General features: G+C 38.8%; 1 pseudogene; it reads right to left on the reverse strand.

The window, feature by feature from the left end:
* Positions 1-678: 678 nt before the first annotated feature.
* Positions 679-10,533, reverse strand: LOC122023289 (annotated as a pseudogene).
* Between the last annotated feature and the right edge of the window lie 5,785 nt (positions 10,534-16,318).

Below are 16,318 nucleotides of genomic sequence, written 5' to 3' on the forward strand. Positions count from 1 at the left end.
GCAAAGACAATATTTTTACAACAGTGAAAAACTGTTGTCTTTTTCTTCAAAGACAACAGTTTTTCACCGTTGTCTTTGAACGTCTACCTTTAATAACAGAGTCTTCAACAACAGTTTTAAACTATCTACGACAACGGTGAAAAACCGTTGTCTTTTTTAGAAAAAATATAACAAAAATTAATACATAATTTTTCAATATTATAAATCATTCAAAATACTAAATTTCAAAATAAAATTTAATATACAATTTTCTAACATTCAAAAATAATATCTATAACATTCTGAAGAAATTTCATAAGCAACCAATAAAATTTCATAAGCAACCAACAAAATGATAACACTATTAAAATAAAGGTAGAACAATATAACACAAGATTTTCTACTTAGATGTCGGTGAAGAGGAGGGATTGCAACTCCTAGTGCTCCTTAATTTATTAAAGTCTCTTCATTTTTTTAGCTTGTCGGCATTCTTCCCAATACTCTTAAGGACACCTAAAAAGAGCATAATGAAATTATGTAATCCTGTGCATAAGAACTATGTAATTCTAAGTGGTGGATCATGTCTGTCATAAGTTCGCCACTAATTTTTTTGACCATTTTGCACAGATTGTAGACAAGCATGAAAATAAGCAGAACCATAAATATAAGCGAATAAAGGATACCTTTCAATCTTCTAAATCTTCTTTTCTGGTTGGCCCGCCTCCTTTTCCTCTCTTCTTTTGTTAACTCTGCCTCTTCTTTGATGTTTCCTTTTCCATGAAAAATCTCCTCAGGGGCAAGCATAGCCGCATCTGAGACGACCAATGGAACAACCTACAAAACCATTGTATTTTAGTGACTCGAAATTGTTTTTACCATAAACTAAAAGACAACTCCAAAAGATATTTTTACCTCTTCCATTGCTAGAGCAGGTATATTGACTTGTATAGACATGTCCTCAATAACCTACATCATAACTTATGGTCAATCAAGAAATAAATACTAAAAGAATTAAAAACTTGATAAGCTTTATTGCTAACCGGCTTTGGAGCAAAATGGAAGTGAGACAGCGCATCCAACTTTAAGGAAATATTTTTGAATAGCATTGTTGCCTGCAGGCATAAAAGAAAAAGTGTATGAGAAAAGCTGAGAAGCTACACAAGCAGCCAGATGTTATCGCAGATCAATACCATAGATCTAGTGGATCTGTATTATTAACAAATTCAGATTGCATATATCCCAATGTCAGTTTTTTTTTTGCTATAAAGTAAAGTCATTATATGCATCGGTAAGAAAGACATCTATCGATAATATAATCTTCCATCAGGACTTCTGAGAAAGTTTCCCAGGAAAACAAACAGAAAGGAGGGAAAACCCAAAGAGCTTGAGAGGTTTCAATATAATTTCTCAATAGTGAGAATACAACAGTTGTAAGGAGCTTAAAGAAAATACGTCGATGAAGACTTATAAACTGACACCTAAGACATACAAATTCGCATTCTCATCAGCCATCAATCACTAAACTATGAACCTGCATTGCAGCATACGAAAGAAGGTCGACCTAGAGTTAAACCTGCATTGCAGCATACAGGTTGCTTTGGCATCAGCTTCGACCTTCTTTCTTATGCTGGTATCCCAGTTAGTGCATGAAACAAGTTCTCCAGCGCCGTCAAGTGGTAGCTCGAGACCGGTCTGGATGATGATCCACATCTCGACTTGCGTCTTGAGATGGTAGATCATCCGGTTCTTCCAATAGGTAAAGTCTTCGCCGGAGAAGAGCGGGGGGCACTTGAAAATAGAACGCAGCGGGTTGTTGGTGCAGTGAGCACCAGATGATCGAACCTGAGTTTTGATTATGGCAAAGGGCTAAAAGTTAAGTGGTGGTGTTATCTAACAAAGTTCATGGAGCTTGCAGGAAAGTCCTAAGTGATACTTAGGCAAAAGTCCTAGCTGCGGTTAGGCAGGTGAAAACCCTAGGGGGTGGTAACCCTAGGTCATAGGGGGTGGTAACCCTATGCGGAAAGTCTTGGCAGGTCGATGGCTTCAGGCAAAAGTCCTAGGGGGTGGTAACCCTAGGTGGAAAGTCCTGATGTCGCGAACCAGGTGAAAGTCTGGACTAGCCGGGAAGCGGATGTCCAGCAGAAAGTCCGGAAGCGTCGAGTGCTGAGCAAAAGTCCAGTTGATCTGGAGGATCGCACTGGCAACAGGTAAATCTCCTGAGTGAAGTAGGTGAGGACGCGTTCCCCGTAGAGGGAACAATAGGCGTCGGGTCGACCTAGGGTTTCCGGTAGGAAACCTGAAGTCAGACTCGGACAGTCCGGAGACTGTTAAATACTTCATTTATAATATTTATTGTATTCTGTGCTAACTTTGTTTTGCAGGGTATGTGTTTGGGACTAACACATTTTGCAGGAACAAAGGAGCAAGTTACAACTCGGATGAACAATGTCCGAGGCGCCTCCATGGAGCTTGGAGGCGCCTTAGATGAAGTTCAAGGCGCCTTGGGTCGAAGGTTGAAGGCGCCTTGAACTGGATGAAGTTCGACCAAGTCTGTGCGGCTGACTCGGCTGTTCAAGGCGCCTTGGTGAACAGTAGAAGGCACCTTGAACACCCTTTATAAGGGGTTTCGACCAGCAGCTCTGTACAACAACTTCCAAGCAATCTTTCTGCTACAAGCTGCTCACGAGACGATCCCGAAGTGCTGCTACGAGACACCGACGACCCGGAGCTCCGAAATCTTCAGATTACGATATTGTCGTCGGTATAACTGTACTTTTTCATTATACTTAACTGTAATACTTGTACTCTTGTCGAGCTTATAGTTGTTGCCCACGGAAAGCGATCAAGGATCGCGGGCCTTCGAGTAGGAGTCGTCATAGGCTCCGAACGAAGTAAATTCTCTTGTCTTTCTGTGTGTTTGTTTACTTTCCGCTGCGTTACTTCTCCGATAGTTTTTACGATTCCGATAATAGAACAATTTTAGCCACGAGCGCTATTCACCCCCCCCCTCTAGCGTGTCTCGATCCAACAATTGGTATCAGAGCAGGGTTGCTTTGAACTGGTGCAACCACCATTCAAGCATTTTTCGTGGCTTTGTCGTGTATATAGGGTAAAAATAAAACCTTACGCCTTTCGTTTTTTTTCCCTCCTAAATTATTTTCGAAAAATTCATTTTCATCCTTTCACGGTTTATTAGTATTGATAAAATATTGAATTTGACAAAATTTGAAATAGTATTTTTTAAAAATATTTTTTTTAAATATTTTATTATTTTTTTTTTAAACTGGTGAACTTCTATTTCTATCCTTCCATACCGCGCTGCTAATCCAGGATCAAGTCCTGGTACATTTTTTTTTGCAATTTTTTGTGGGCAAGGTTCTTTTAAATGGCCCTCCAAGAAGGCTTTAGCACTTCTCGCCCCCCGCTCTTCTCCGGCGAAGACTTTACCTATTGGAAGAACCGGATGATCTACCATCTCAAGACGCAAGTCGAGATGTGGATCATCATCCAGACCGGCCTCGAGCTACCACTTGACGGCGCTGGAGAACTCGTTTCATGCACTAACTGGGATACCAGCATAAGAAAGAAGGTCGAAGCTGATGCCAAAGCAACCTGTATGCTGCAATGCGGGTTGACAAAAGAAGAACTGAATAGAGTCGGACCATTTTCAAGTGCGAAGGAGCTGTGGAACAAACTAATCGAGCTGCACGAGGGCACGTCAGACGCTAAAGTAAGTAAGCGTGATTTAATTTTAAATAAATTATATAATATTAAAATGCAGGAAGGTGAGACGGCGAACCAGCTTCATGCACGCATCCGGGACCTACTCAACGGGCTTCATGCGATCGGCCAAAAGGTGGAAAACCGCGACGTAATAAGGTACGCGCTAAGTGCTTTTCCGAGGAACACTTTGTGGGCATCCATGGTTGATGCTTACAAAGTTTCCAAGGATTTATCCTCAATAAAACTAGATGAATTGTTTTCTGAATTAGAATTGCATGAGCAGACTAATGCACGCCCGGTCGAGAAAGGTGTTGCTTTGGTTGCAGGTACTAGCAGAACGTGTGAATCGACGTCAAGGCGCAAATCTAAAATATCAGAGGACGAAGACGATGAATCAGACACAGAAGACGAAGACGAAGTTATTTCCAAGTTGATAAAACTCGTACGGAAGATGTGCAAGTCGAAGAAGGCAACTCAAATGAACACAAAGGACAGATCAGATGTCACCTGCTACGGCTGTAACCAAAAAGGTCACTACAAGCCAGATTGCCCAAACAAGAAGAAAAGAAGAAAGGCATTGAAAGCAACCTGGTCCGAGTCGTCAGACGAATCCGAGACTGACAAGGAAGAAGAACCAACGAGCTTTCTCGCATTACCAGCGCAGGCTAACCTAATTGACGAAATCGAGTCCGAACTCGAGTCCGAAGCCGAGAACGAGTCAGAAACAGAGTCCGAGCGAAGCCACGGATCCGCATCCGTTTCCGAAGGCCCGATCCCCACTGTAAGTTCTTTTCTCGCCGAAACTCAAATAGATGACTTAAGAAATTTAGTTCTTTATTTGCTTAAAAAATTGGCTAAATCCAACATCCGGGCTAAGTCGCTCCAAAAGGAAGTAATAGCCCTTAAGGAAGCGACTGACTCGAGTTCTTTAACTGAGTCAGTTCAAGTTGGAAGTTCAACTCAAGTCCAACAACTTGAGGAAGAAAATTCCAATTTGAAAACTCAAATTAAAGAACTCAAGGATACGTTAGAACGCTTTACGTTGGGTTCCAAGAATTTGGATCTGATTCTTGGAAAACAGCGTGCCGTTTACAACAAATCCGGACTTGGATTCAAGCCCAAAACTAAATATAGATCATATCTGTCGTTGGTAGATAGAAATAAAAGGAACATAATTCAAGCATGGGTCCCCAAGTCCAACCTCGTTAATCAAATTGGACTTGGACAATATTGGGTCCCCAAGGATCAGGTCCACTACCTCGATAGACCATATCGAGGCTATGATCCAGGGGGAGCAAGAAGGAAAACAATTTTAATAAATTAAATTCAAAATTCATAAATCTAAAATTCACAATTAAATTAAAATTCAAAAATTAAAATTCGAAATTTAATTAAAATTCAAAATTCGAAATTAAAATTCAAAAATTCAAAATTCAAATTACAAATTCAAAATTAAATTCAAAATTTGAAATTTAAAATTCAATAGAAGGAGGATCCAGAATAGCTGGCTAAATTACCCGACTGGGTAACCGAACTTAATCTACCCGAAATGGGTAAACAAGAGTAGACTACCCGGCAGGGTAATTAAGGTTAGATAAAATAGGCTAGGTTTAACTTTACTAACAGTACTGGTGAAGTTTTTGGATGATAGTACGTTAGGGAAGCTTGGGCATCGCATGTCTAGGAAGATATGGCTTCGACCTGGTGCATTTGGAAGTGACCGAAGCTACCCTTAAATGGATCCTAACTAGTTAGACCAAGTTTTAGTATTAAGTTCAATGGGTAAGACTATTTGGAAAACCTCGAAGGCATGGTTACTTTAATGAGTTCCTTGTGACTCACCATAGCCCAGAAGTTTATCCAAAGAATGCTTACTTGTTGAACCAAAAGCTAAACCTGAATCTAACACAAAGTTAAACCAACCCCTTAAACTGAACCACAATTCATCTCACCACAATTATAGGATTACCTGATTGAAAATTTAGATCGGGTGAGATGACTAAGAAATTAAAACTAAAATTAACTTAAATCAAGTTAATTCAAACTTAATTTCAAAACTATTTTAAAACTTAATTTCAAAACTATTTTAAAACTTAATTTCAAAATTATTTTAGAAAATCAATTTCAAAATTATTTAAAAATCATTTCAAAAATCTTTTAAAACTTAATTTCAAAATCATTTCAAAAATCTTTTGAAAATTAATTTCAAAATTATTTTAGAAAATCAATTTCAAAATTATTTAAAAATCATTTCAAAAATCTTTTAAAACTTAATTTCAAAATCATTTCAAAAATCTTTTAAAAATCAATTTCAAAATTATTTAAAAATCATTTCAAAAATCTTTTGAAAATTAATTTCAAAATTATTTTAGAAAATCAATTTCAAAATTATTTAAAAATCATTTCAAAAATATTTTAAAACTTAATTTCAAAATCATTTCAAAAATCATTTAAAACTTAATTTCAAAATCATTTCAAAAATCTTTTGAAAATCAATTTCAAAATTATTTAAAAATCATTTCAAAAATCTTTTGAAAATTAATTTCAAAATTATTTTAGAAAATCAATTTCAAAATTATTTAAAAATCATTTCAAAAATCTTTGAAAAACTCATTTAAAAATCCTTTGAAAATTCATGTCAAAATTGTTTGTAAAATTCTTTTATTCATTTCAAAATCATTTCAAAATTATTTGAAAAATCTTTGAAAAACTTATTTAAAAATTATTTGAAAAATTTATTTAATTAAAAAAAATCATTTTAAACTTAATTTCAAAATCCTTTGAAAAATCTTTGAAAAACTTATTTAAAAATGATTTGAAAAATCTTTGAAAAACTTATTTAAAAATCCTTTGAAAATTCATTTCAAAAATCTTTGAAAATTCTTTTCAAAATCTTTTAAAATTAATTCAATTACTGTCAAAATATTAATTTAAAAGGATTTAAAAGGATTTAATTATCTAATTCTGATTGCTAAAGTGATTGCTAAAGTTAACTCTAATTAATTTTCAATAAATTCTCAAAAGTTTAGCATTTTCTCATTTGGAACTTAAATTTTCAATATTTTCAAATAATCTCATCTCAAACTCATTCATAAGCTGCACATGTTTGATAATCTAGAATGGATGAGCTAGAATTAGGATAATATAAAGTTCTTCTTATGCTTGTACTCTAAGACCCTAAGAATTTAATTTGGCATTAATTAAGGGGGAATGAACAGAGTCATGCTAGTACTTTAAGGCTAAACAAATTCCTTTAGGGCTCTGATACCCAATCAAGTTAAATAAATTTGACTCATGCTTGGACACCTAAACTAAAAGAAGTTATTAAGGCATTAACTTAAAATTTAAATTATCTATGCAACAATTCTTTTCAAACACCTTATGAATTGAGCTAAGTACTTCACCTAAATTTTTTTTAAGTCTGAGTACTTAAATTAACTAGACTATTTCTCTCTTCTTAATTCTTTTTGATTTATGTCAAAGGGGGAGAGAAAAGTCAAAGTTAAGAAATCAAGAATGAAAGGGGGAGCATAAACTTTAAATTTTATTTATGCATTGATGCTTCTGGTTAACTTTCATTCTTTATTCCTTTATTTTTATGTTTTACTTAACTTTGAACCAAGATTGCCATAATCAAAAAGGGGGAGATTGTTGGTGCAGTGAGCACCAGATGATCGAACCTGAGTTTTGATTATGGCAAAGGGCTAAAAGTTAAGTGGTGGTGTTATCTAACAAAGTTCATGGAGCTTGCAGGAAAGTCCTAAGTGATACTTAGGCAAAAGTCCTAGCTGCGGTTAGGCAGGTGAAAACCCTAGGGGGTGGTAACCCTAGGTCATAGGGGGTGGTAACCCTATGCGGAAAGTCTTGGCAGGTCGATGGCTTCAGACAAAAGTCCTAGGGGGTGGTAACCCTAGGTGGAAAGTCCTGGTGTCGCGAACCAGGTGAAAGTCTGGATAGCCGGGAAGTGGATGTCCAGCAGAAAGTCCGGAAGCGTCGAGTGCTGAGCAAAAGTCCAGTCGATCTGGAGGATCGCACTGGCAACAGGTAAATCTCCTGAGTGGAGTAGGTGAGGACGCGTTCCCCGTAGAGGGAACAATAGGCGTCGGGTCGACCTAGGGTTTCCGGTAGGAAACCTGAAGTCAGACTCGGACAGTCCGGAGACTGTTAAATACTTCATTTATAATATTTATTGTATTCTGTGCTAACTTTGTTTTGCAGGGTATGTGTTTGGGACTAACACATTTTGCAGGAACAAAGGAGCAAGTTACAACTCGGATGAACAATGTCCGAGGCGCCTCCATGGAGCTTGGAGGCGCCTCGGGTGCGAACCAGGAAAAGCCAGCGCAGAAGGTTGGAGGCGCCTTAGATGAAGTTCAAGGCGCCTTGGGTCGAAGGTTGAAGGCGCCTTGGGTAGGTTGAAGGCGCCTTGAACTGGATGAAGTTCGACCAAGTCTGTGCTGATCTCCGCGGCTGACTCGGCTGTTCAAGGCGCCTTGAACACCCTTTATAAGGGGTTTCGACCAGCAGCTCTGTACAACAACTTCCAAGCAATCTTTCTGCTACAAGCTGCTCACGAGACGATCTCGAAGTGCTGCTACGAGACACCGACGACCCGGAGCTCCGAAATCTTCAGATTACGATATTGTCGTCGGTATAACTGTACTTTTTCATTATACTTAACTGTAATACTTGTACTCTTGTCGAGCTTATAGTTGTTGCCCACGGAAAGTGATCAAGGATCGCTGGCCTTCGAGTAGGAGTCGTCACAGGCTCCGAACGAAGTAAATTCTCTTGTCTTTCTGTGTGTTTGTTTACTTTCCGCTGCGTTACTTCTCCGATAGTTTTTACGATTCCGATAATAGAACGATTTTAGCCACGAGCGCTATTCACCCCCCTCCCTCTAGCGCGTCTCGATCCAACATGATTACTATCCTACCAGCAACTGAAATTAGAAATTGAAAAAAATGCAGATAATTTTAGTAAAAATAGCTACTAATTGCCAGGGTTCAGTTTGAATTTTTATGACAAAATTTACCACATAGGAATAGTAAATAAGTGGACAAGTAAAATACCTCAATCTTAAGTTTATCAGAAGCAGAAAGAAGAGCTGGAGCTAGACCCGTCTTCTGCGCATATTCTTCCTAAATTACAAAAAAAAAAAAGGAGAGAGAGAGAAGTGAGCATAGTCTATGTATTACGCATTAGCTGATTAATAAAAATGATTTGCATGAATGAAGCAGCGAACCTCATATATCTCGGCAAGACCCTTCTTACTCTTATTTTCATCCTGTTAAAAAGTCCATTATGACATTGTTCCCACTTAGAAGTGTTCAATTTATATATCTTAATGTTGCCAAATTTAGACAGAACAAGAAAATTACCATCTCTTTGGTCTCCTTAGGGGGTTTAGATGGCAAGATAGGTGCTCTTTCAACGTCATCAAAATGACCCTGGAAGCAATCATAAACTTGAATTAGATTGTCTGATGATGGCACAAAAATAGTATCCACAATCCTGGAACTGACACTGATTGACTAGACTTAAACTGAATCTTTTACAATTAATTTTAAAATAAAGATGAACGCTAAGACTAGGTATGCACAATGACCGGTTAGCCAGATTGAATAGTTCATCTGCTAAGAAAATTACCATCAACAGAGGATAAATACTTTTGTAAATGAAAGTCCAAGAATAAAAGGTTGTAAAGATAATTACTTAACACTTCTGTTAGATAAAAAAATATAAATTAATTCCATAACTTTGCCTAAACATAATGCTAGAGCACCGAGAAATGCACTTCCTAAATGTTGTTAAATTGTAAAATGAGTGATTTCAGCAAATAAACCTACTCCTGACAAACTATATGTATTATCACACATTTTCAGTAAAAATCTTACAACAACTAGCACATTTAATTGCTCTGCTTGCACTATTGTACAGTCACAAAGAACATTCTTCATCAGGCTGAAATCTAACTTTAGAATATCTTAATCATTTTAGTAAGGACCGAAGAGTGAAGAGCATTAGTTGATCATTAAAGACAAGTGATAACAATTTCATTCTGCTCTTTTTTATGAATGACTATGCACATTGGTGGAAAACAAGTATCTAATGCTGTTAATATTGTAACACAACGAAACTACCTCGATGATCTTTTTTTGATTATATCTTCAAGGGAAGCAGTAACTTCCTCTGTGATTGCTGGAGCAGGTCTTACATTGTGCTCAAAATCAAGGTCCACTTCCAAAGCACTATTCTTCGGCCTTTTAGCAGCAGTAACCTATTGCAAGAAGTAAATTGTTAAACCCAATATCTAGTCTTCAATATAATTCAAAATGCTACTGAAATAAAATCATTTTCTTTCTTGTAAATGCAAAATCGAAAACTACAAAAAAAAAAACAACTCTTGGTTTTTTTATATAGATCTCTCTATAAATATACAAATAAAAAGATGTACCTCTCCTTGCATGGTCCAGGATTTAGGATCCAAGTTTGCTTTCTCCATTTCTTCTATTTTTGAACGCATCTTTTGAAGCTCCTTTTCATGAGTTGAGAGTAACTTTTGCTGTTGCATCAAAGGAAATTGCAAAAATAAACACACATGCCTAATAAGATGTCAAACTCATTCTAATAGTTGAATCAGAGAAATTAAGCACAATGTCTAGGCTTTGTGACCTTGCTATCATTCTTCTCAACATCTTCATCAGTGTTCTCAAAATGATCAGCAGAGTCAAGTTCAGAGGAAGAGCGTTTTCTCTTTCCAACAGTACCACCCTTTTTTTGTTGTTTTTTCTTGTTGCCCCCAAAAAAATCCTCATATCTGGAAAGCATTTTATTGATGAGAAAAAGTAATAAAAGAACAATTAATGCTAATTTTGATAAGAAAAAAATATTAAATAGGAATTTGAAATAACTAGAATAGTGCTAGTACATACACGGGCTCAAGGACTTGGGAAGATCTAAATATCTAAGTAATCTAGCTAGGAGTTAGATTTAGAACTTTCAAACATGCATGTTCCAACGGCAGAAGTGAGGAGGCACTAGTGAGGAGGCAGCGAAGATGGATGAAAGTCGAGGTGGCGAGGAGGAGGCGCTGGTGAGAAGGAGGCAACAAAGATGGCTGAAAGTCGAGGCGACGAGGAGGAGGTGGTGAAGATGGCTGAAAGTAGAGGCCGCGAGGAGGAGGTGGCGAGGCCGAAAGTTGAGGCGACGAAGAGGGTGGCGAGGAAGGAGGCAACGAAGAGGGTGGTGAGGAGGGAGGCGGCGAAGAGGGAGGCGGCGAAGAGGGCGGTGAGGAGGGAGGCGGAGAAGAAGGCGGTGAAGAGGGTGGTGAGGAGGGAGGCGACGAAGAGGGCGATGAGGAGGAGGCGACGAAGAGTAGGGTTTTTGGAAAGAGACAGAAAAAAACAAGGCGTAAACAACACTTAATAGACAGAAAAATGACGAAGGAGAAAAATGGCGAAAGAAAAAACAATCGCATTCAACAACACTTAATAGACAACGGTTTTTAAAAACCGTTTTCGTAATCCTAAAAAAGCACACATAGACAACAGTTTTAAAAAACTGTTGTCGTACCCTTTAAAAACCGTTGTCGTATCCCAAAAAAAACATAAATAGACAACGGTTTTTAAAAACCGTTGTCATAGGCCAAAAAAATTACTAAAAGACAACAGTTTTTGTTAAAATCGTTGTTAAAAGGCAAAAAGACAATGGTTTGGTATAAAACCGTTGTCGTTTGAGTGTTGTTGAATGACGTTTTTCTTGTAGTGGTCGAAGAATAATTGGCCATCGGAAGAACGATCAATGATGAAATTGAAAGCCTTTCAAATTTCACAAATCAAATCTCGAATTGACCTTACTCTCTCGTTCATTCTTCTTCTTCCCGTCTTCTTCTTCTTGTATAATTTGGACGTTGTAACTGTTATGGCGTGCAGTTATTGGCAATAATTGCCTTATGTTACTGTCGCAGCAGTAACTTATTGGTGGGTAGAGTTCGGCAAGCGTCGTTTCTAGCACAATGACGCCAACATCTAGACCAACAAGAAATATTCCAAAGCTATCAACAACGATCAAAGCAAAGTTCTCATCTCCTAAAGTTATGTTACTTTCATTTGCAAGTTGTAATCATTTTTGTTATTATATTATCGTGAATTTGTTGTAAGAAGTTTCTCCGGTTTTAAAAGATTTCTAAGAAGGATGAAGTTTTTAGTGGAACTGGAGAGTTAGGAGTAGAACCTTTGATTAGTCGTTTCAAGGAGACAGATATAAAATAAAATCCAAGTATCGTGCATGTGGAATTAGTTTTGAATCAAAATTCCTGCACATTCAAACAACGAGCACAAGATCAAGACAAAACGATCGAAGCTATTCACTCCTTCCCCCTCTAGCTCGCACGAATCCTAACATTTACCTTCATTGATGGACCAATTGATTGAGCTCTGAACAAAAATATTTTATTATGTGGCAAATCAACTTGTGCTGACTATCTATTTGATTGAATCATCGACTACAATCAACTAAATATAAGGTCGAGATATTGCCTAAGCCAAAGTTTATCCAAAATACAAGTCACTCTAGACTCCAATCTTATAGACTTTTCTAATTATTAAGTGTTTGGTCATCCTTGAACAATTTGATTATTCTTCACTATCAATACCTATTGTATCCCTTTGATGCCAACATAACCTCGACTTACTGGCACACCACATTTAGTTAGCCTAACATAAACCTCTGATTAAACATCAAAAAATCTTGGTTATTCTCGTGCATGTTGACTTAGAATCGATGAATAGCACACCCAAAGTACACAGGTATATATAAAAAGAATAGGACAAATAGAAATTTAACTTATGAAAGAAAATCTTACATCGAGATACATTCAACACGTCTCTACGACCCTTTAAATACACCACGAATGATAAGAGCAAAGACTACGAGATCCATAAAAATATGATCGGCTAATACTAGATCAATAAAAATAGGATCGGCTGAGTAATAAGAAATTATCAAGAAAATAAATTTAAAAAAAAAACTAACGATGTGGGGACTTAACCTTGTCATGTTTGGATTATTTTCTTACATTACTCCACCTAATCCTGACATGGTTGTAAATCATGGACGCTGAGTAGATGTCGCATGGAAGCTAACTTCACACCTGGCAATGCTTTAGTTAACACATCGGCTTGTTGTTCTCCGGTATTAACGAACTCAACCACAATCTGTCCCCTTTCAATACATTCTCTGATAAAATGAAACCTTGTATTTATATGCTTGCTTCGATCATGGAATGCCGGATTCTTCATGAGAGCTATCGCAGATTTGTTGTCAACAAACAAAGTACTAGCTTTGGCTCTACTCCGGTTAATTCGCTAACAAGGCTCCTCAACCACAAAGCATGGCAGGTCACAGTTGCGGCTGCCATGAACTATGCCTCACACGATGAAAGCACCACTGTCTTCTGCTTCTGTGAATTCCAAGACACCAAACTTTCATTAAAATAGAAAGTCATTCCACTTGTGTTTTTCCTCCCATCTAGATCGCCGGCTAAATCATTGTCCGAGTAGCAGAATATACCAATTTCGTGGGGTCCCTTTATGTAAACAAGCCCAAAATAGATTGTACCTTTCAAATACCTGAGAAACTGTTTGACCACCTTGTGATGCATGATTGTAGGCCTCTCCATGTATTTGGCGCCATTCCGACAGAATATGACAGGTCCGATCGTGTGTGTAGCAAATATCTCAGACAACCAATAATGTGTTTATACTCCGTGGCGTCAATTAGAGTCCCTTCCAAGTCCTTATGCAACTGTGTTTTGGGTTCCATTAGATGATTTGTGGCATTGCAGTCTGCCATCTTGAACTGAGATAGAATTTTCTTGGCATAAGCTGATTGTCTAAGTAAAATTCGACTCTTCTGCTGCTCCACTTCAATTCCTAAGTAGTAGGAGAGAAGACCCAAATCACTCATCTCAAATTTTGTCATCATTTGTTGTTTGAACTTGTTGATTTTCTCTGTGCTACTTCCTGTCACGATGAGATCGTCGACATACACTCCAACAAGTATACTTGCTTCTCCTTTACCTCTTGTATATACTGCATGTTCTTGAGTACATTTTTTTGAAGCCAAGCTCTTCCAGACTCCTGTTCAAACGCATGTTCCAAGCTCGTGGAGCTTGCCACAATCCATAGAGGGCCTTGAACAACCTGTATACCTTATGTTTCTGATTTTGTACTTCAAACCCTTCTGGTTGAGTGACATATATTTCTTCTTCTAATTCTCCGTTAAGAAATGCTGACTTCACATCTAGATGGTGTACCTCCTAGCTTTGATTTGCCGCAAGCACAAGAATGACTCGAATAGTGTCAAGTCTAGCGACAGGCGCAAACACTTCTTCAAAGTCGATGCCTTATCTTTGTACATAGCCTTTAGCCACTAATCTTGCTTTGTGCTTAACGACTTTCCCATCTGAATCTTTCTTCAATTTGAACACTCACTTTAGGCCGATAGGCTTGTGGCCTAATGGGAGCTCAGTTAGGTTCCAAGTATTGTTCATCTCAATAGATTTAAGTTCTTTCTCCATTGCTTCATACCAGCAAGTTTCGGTTGCATCTTCTTGATAACATGTCGGCTCTTCAGATATCACCATCATCACCTCACCCTCTTCTTCATCAATACCAACAACTTCCTCAGTGTTGGCGTAGATATCATCAATGGATCTAAAACGGACCGGTCCTTCATAAGAATCGGGTGAGTTTGTTATCGAAGGTGAGGAAGTTGTATGAGTGTTCGATGATGGTGTAGATGGACTTGACGCTCCTGTCATGGGTACCACGACTACTGCTGGTGTTGTGACATCTTCCACTGTGGCCTCAATGTCTGCTGTAACAATCACCTCGTCGGTGCCGAATGCATCCACCACCATAAACTCTGGTACCTTTTCTTTATTGTTGGCACCTGCATTCCATGTCCATTCACAATTTTCTCGAAACATCACATCTCTACTTACTTGTAGCTTGCCATGCCTTGGATCAAATAGACGATGAGCTTTGCAACCTTCCTCGACACCCAAGTATACCATGGGTGAGCTTCTATCGTCAGGTTTCTTGAGGTGAGGGGCTGTATTTTTCACATATGCAACACAATTGAACACTCTCAAGTGGGCGAGATGTGGCATTCTCCCCATCCAAGCTTCAAATGACGTGCGCTCTCCTAGCGCTTTAGTTGGGAGACGGTTTAACAGATAGAAAGCATGCCGAACCCCCTCTCCCCAGAACCTTGCCGACATATGTGTACCCTTGAGGAGAGATCTTGCCATGGCCATCACGGTGCGATTACGGCGCTCGACAACACCATTTTATTAGGGTGTGTAGGGAGTCATGAGATGTTGCTTGATTCCTTCATTTTCACGGAATTGAGTGAACTCTGTGGATAGAAACTCGCTGTCCAGGTCTGTCCGGAGTGTTTTGATCTTATATTCAGTCTTATTCTCCGTCAAGAATTTGAACTTCTTGAATGCTCGGAATGCATCATTCTTTGATGCCAATATAAACACCGACATCCACCTTGTGAAATCATCAACAATCAGAAGAAAGTACTTGTTATCGGCTAGTGTACATGGTGAGATTGACCCGCAAATATCAGCATGGAGAAGTTCCAACGGCTTCTCCGCTCTACAGTTTGCTTGGCACTGGAATGGCGACCTTGCATGCTTGGCGATCACACACACCTCGCAAAGCTTGTTCGGCTAGGGCAATGGAGGCACATCAACTGCCAATTTCTTCTCCCCTAACAGCTTCAAGTCATGGAAATTGACATGTCCGAGCCTTATATGCCATAACTAGGTTGGGTCTTCTAGTCTTGCTAGGAGATAGACTTGCTTGAATCTTCAAGGTTATCTTGTACAAGCGATTTTGTATTCGCTTTATCATCATCAAGAGCTTCCCGCTCCTATCAATCACCTTCATGATATCTCTTTCCATGTGCACCTCGTTCCTAGTTTCTGTCAATTGACCGAGACTTATGATATTACTACAAAGTTTCAGAATGTAGTATACCTCGTGGAGAGCCTTCCGATCGCCGTTCTTGCATTCGAACACAACCGCCCCTTGCCCATGATCTCAATGGTTGATCCATCGCCAAACCTCACCCTCCCGGTGATGGTTTCATCTAGTTCTTGAAACTTCTCGCGATGGCCAGTCATGTGGTTGCTAGCACCGTTGTCAAGGTACCAGACGTCTTTATCTCCTTTATTAACGTCATGGTATATCTCCGGTAGTAACTTATCTTCACTAAGCAGAATGGTATCATGCCGCTCACGCCTAGTGTCAGGCTCCTCATGGGACACAGTCATCATCAGTGCTGGCTCTTCATCGGTGGCGCAAGTGAGGTGAGCCTCATCATCATGACGCTTATTGTAGCATTCGAACGCGTAATGCCCCATTTTCTTACAATTGAAACACTTTATACGACTCTTGTCACGAGTGCCTCTGCCGTTGCTGCTAGTGCCTCCTGCACTGTCTTGGCTCGACGTACCACGGCCACGACTGCGCCCTCGCCCACACCCACGCCATTTGCCATGCTAGGGCTGCTAGACCCACACCCCTTGCCTCCTGAT

The sequence above is a fragment of the Zingiber officinale genome, chromosome 9B, assembly GCF_018446385.1.
Source record: "Zingiber officinale cultivar Zhangliang chromosome 9B, Zo_v1.1, whole genome shotgun sequence".
Classification (NCBI taxonomy): domain Eukaryota; kingdom Viridiplantae; phylum Streptophyta; class Magnoliopsida; order Zingiberales; family Zingiberaceae; genus Zingiber; species Zingiber officinale.